The sequence below is a fragment of the Corylus avellana genome, unplaced genomic scaffold (genome assembly GCF_965113065.1).
Source record: "Corylus avellana unplaced genomic scaffold, dhCorAvel1.hap1.2 HAP1_SCAFFOLD_124, whole genome shotgun sequence".
Lineage (NCBI taxonomy): Eukaryota > Viridiplantae > Streptophyta > Magnoliopsida > Fagales > Betulaceae > Corylus > Corylus avellana.
This window is the reverse complement of record NW_028290530.1, coordinates 10,268-15,000: the sequence shown is the minus strand read 5'-3', so window position 1 is coordinate 15,000 and position 4,733 is coordinate 10,268.

Below are 4,733 nucleotides of genomic sequence, written 5' to 3'. Positions count from 1 at the left end.
ATTATTATAAATCAAGTTATTGAATATCTCAAACAAATCCTGAAATTCGAAACTGCCTGTTATCCAATAAAGACCTAAAATTCCTAATAATAAACCAAAATCCCCTACACGATTAGTTACAAACGCTTTTTGACAAGCATTCGCTGCAATCGGTCGTGTGAACCAAAAACCTATTAATAGATAAGAACAGACTCCAACTAATTCCCAAAAAATATAAATTTGTATCAAATTAGAACTAGTCACTAATCCCAGCATTGAAGTATTGAAAAAACTCATATAAGCAAAAAATCTCAAATATCCTTGATCATGAGACATATAATTGTCACTATAAATAAGAACCATAATTCCAACAGTAGTAATTAAGATTGACATAATAGAAGTAAGTGGATCGATCAAGTAGGTGAACTCTAAAGAAAAGTCATTATTGATGGTCCAAGACCATACATATTGATAGATATAACTGTTATTTATTTGCTGAATAGGCGGATTGGCTGAAAAAATCATAACTATACTTAACAATAAAACACTAGGAAAAGCCCACATGCGGCGAAGATTTTTTGTTGCCTTCGGGAAAAGGAGAAGTCCCACTCCTATTAACATAGGAATTATAACTGGAATGAAAGGTATGATCCATGAATATTGATATGTATATTCCATAAAAATAAATAAATAAAAATCTTTTATTTTTAATTAACTGTTTCTGATTCACCAGCTCTTATTTTTTTTTTGAAAGGAATCAGTTAATAAAAAAATTAAAATATATAAAACTAAAATAAAATTTGATATTCTTAATTATTATAAATTTTTTCCAAATACTTCAAACAAAACAAGATATTTCAAATCAAGAAGTTTGAATTGGTCAAATGAGATGACCAAGCTACTATTGAAAAATAAATACTTACTCTTTTTTTAAGTAAGATTTTATGAAGCTACAAAAAATAAAGATTTCAATTATTATTACAATTTACATAATACAATATTTTAACAATATTTTAATCTCGGGAGAGGGTAAGGACAAATAATTACACCAAAAAGAGTATTTTATTTTGATATGATTCATAAAAGACAGACACAGTCCATACATAACTTAACTCAAGGAAATAAGAGCTATTTTTTTTAGTTCGTTTATTCAGAATCATTAACCAATGCAGTTTTGAATTGATTGAAGGAATTACTAAAATAAAATGACTTTTCTTTAGAAAAAAATGATGTATACTTTAACACATTAACTGCGAGTCTCATTTGAATTTGAAAATTTTAATTAGGTGCACTCTTTTTCGAGTTTGACTAATTAAGCAATTAAAAAAAAAATTAAGGGAATTAAGGGTTGGTTTCTTAAACTTTTTGATGTATTTTATTACATGTATAAATATAGCACGATGAAAATAAACAATAAACAATATAAAGGAACAACCACTTTGGTTTATATTTTTTCTTTTTTTATGACGAGAGTCTAATTTAGACATATAAATAGATAATTAGATAGTAAGTAAAGAACAATTGGTTTTGAACAATAGATGTCTTTCACATCCAACTAGAGAAATGAATACTCTATCATAATTTTTTAATGGCAGTTCCAAAAAAACGCACTTCTATATCAAAAAAACGAATTCGTAAAAATATTTGGAAAATGGAGGGGTATTGGGTAGCATTGAAAGCTTTTTCGTTAGCGAAATCTCTTTCTACAGGGAATTCAAAAAGTTTTTTGTACAATAAGAAATAAATAACTAATTACTGGAATAATCTGAATCTATCTCTGACTCTAAAAAAAGTCTAGTTTCATTTTGAATTTCGTTTCTAATTTTTTAATTTATATATAATAATTATACTTAAAAACTATAAAAAAAAAAAAAGTAATGATTCCCATTCCTTAATGTTTTGAATGGATAAATATTAAATTGAATTCGTTTTGCCATTATGTTATGTAAAATAATTATTATTTTGTATACTTAATACTTAATTTTGTAAAATGATATTCTTTTTTGTTTGACAAAAAAAAGAATAAATACAAGATATAAAGTTTCAACTGTCTTTTTAGTAAAGTTTTGTCTTTTTTTTTTATTTATTATATTTATATAATATATATATACTATTTTTTATAGAACAACAAATATAAGATCTTTAATCCAAATTCAAATTAATGAGTTGTTGAAACTCATTTTTTAGTTTCAAACTTGTTTTGTAATTTTCTGAACAATCATTTTAAACAATAATTATCAATATATATATACTCCTTATCCTTATATATACCTTATATACCTCGTATAAAATATCCACCTAAATGGGACAAGAAGCTTTTATCAATGGATATTTTATACGAGAAATGTATCAATTTTGGTCATCAAAAATAAAAAAAAAAAAAAATGGATCCTATAGTTGCTTGGGCTGGGGAAGATAGATCAATATATGTATTAAGTATTCATTTTTAACGGGTTATTCTAATTTGAAGTAGGGTCCAATTACGATAGAAATCGAAACTCTTTTTTTATATGATACGCTCAATACCCAACCCAATCCCAATTTAATTAAATCAAACAAATAATAAAAAATAAGGATTATTATTGGAAATACGTTTTAAATCACTATTTTTTAAACGAGTTTTTATTCATCAATTTCTTTATTCATAAATTGAAATGTTTCCTATAAAACTAAAAAATATTGAATGATTGAGTACTTTAACCTAGACGATTAAATAAGAATAGGTTATTATGATTTCGAACAAGCCGCTATGGTGAAATCGGTAGACACGCTGCTCTTAGGAAGCAGTGCTAGAGCATCTCGGTTCGAGTCCGAGTGGCGGCATGGCATCTTATAAAAGAGTAAGTCCTATAATAAATTCACCGATTTCCATTCCTATAATTTTGAGAATCCCCCCCCCCCCTTTTTTTATTTATTTTATAATTTTTTTATGATATTTTCAAGTTTAGAGCATATATTAACTCATATATCCTTTTCGGTTGTTTCAATTGTAATTTCAATTCGTTTGATAATCTTATTAATTAATGAAAGCGCAGGACTATATGATTCATCAGAAAAGGGCATAAAAACTACTTTTGTCTGTATAACAGGATTATTAGTTACTCGTTGGATTTATTCGAGACATTTACCCTTAAGTGATTTATACGAATCATTCATTTTTCTTTCGTGGAGTTTGTCCATTATTTGTATGGTTCCGTATTTAAAAAAAAATATAAACCATTTAAGCGCAATAACCGCGCCAAGTGTTATTTTTACCCAAGGCTTTGCTACTTCTGGTTTTTTAACTGAAACGCATCAATCCGTAATATTAGTACCCGCTCTACAATCTCATTGGTTAATGATGCACGTAAGTATGATGGTATTGGGTTATGCAGCTCTTTTATGTGGATCATTATTATCAGTAGCTCTTATAGTCATTACATTTCGAAAAGTCATAAGGGCTTTTGAGAAAAAGAATAATGATTCATTTTCATTTGATGAGATCCAATACATGAATGAAAGAAACAACGTTTTATGGAACATTTCTTTGATCTCTTCTAGGAATTATTATAGATCTCAATTGATTCAACAATTGGATCATTGGAGTTATCGTATTATTGGTATAGGGTTTCTCTTTTTAACCATAGGTATTCTTTCGGGAGCAGTATGGGCAAATGAGGCATGGGGCTCATATTGGAATTGGGATCCGAAGGAAACTTGGGCATTTATTACTTGGACCATATTCGCGATTTATTTACATATTCGAACAAATAAGAATTTTGAAGGTGTAAATTCCGCAATTGTAGCCTCGATGGGATTTCTTATAATTTGGATATGCTATTTTGGGGTCAATCTATTAGGAATAGGGCTACATAGTTATGGTTCATTTACACTAACGTCTAACTGAAGAAAGGACCTAACGAACACAAGCAAACATGGGACAGCATATATATATAAGAAAACATTGTGTAAGCCTTCGAGAACCTTTTGAATCAAAGTAGTGATTCAAAAGGTTCTTACAAAGGCCAAACAAATCTGGTTAAAAGTCTAATTCATTTTTTTATTTTTAACTTAAGTTTAACTTAAACTTAAGAGAAGAAAAAATACTTATTATTTTATTGTTTTTTTTTAATTGTACAACGAATTTTTTAAAACATCCTAATATTATTTCTTATTTATTATTATAGTATAGCATTAGTATAGGATTGCTGTTTGATTTTTTATTTTATTCATGAAAATTATCTATAAAAATAGATAGATATAATATCTTCGACCTTGTCAACTGATAGTGAGAAAACGAAATCCGGATAAATACCAATACCTATTACTGGTAAAAGGATAGAGATCGAAACAAATAACTCTCGCGGTCCAGAATCAAAAAAATAAGAGTTTGGAGCATTAAAAAACTTGTATCCATAGAACATTTGGCGTAACATAGATAATGAATAAATAGGAGTTAATATCATTCCAATTGCCATTACAAATGTAATTAGTATTTTTGTTATTAAAAAAAATTTTTGGCTGGTAATTAGTCCCAAAAATACTATTAATTCTGCAACAAAACCACTCATCCCCGGTAATGCAAGGGAAGCCATCGATAAGATACTGAAAGTCGTGAATATTTTCGGAACCGGGATCGCCATTCCGCCCATTTCGTCGAGATAAACAAGACGTATTCTATCAAAACTCGTTCCCGCCAAGAAAAAAAGTGCAGCGCCAATAAAGCCATGAGAGATTATTTGTAAAATGGCTCCATTGAGGCCCATATCACTTAT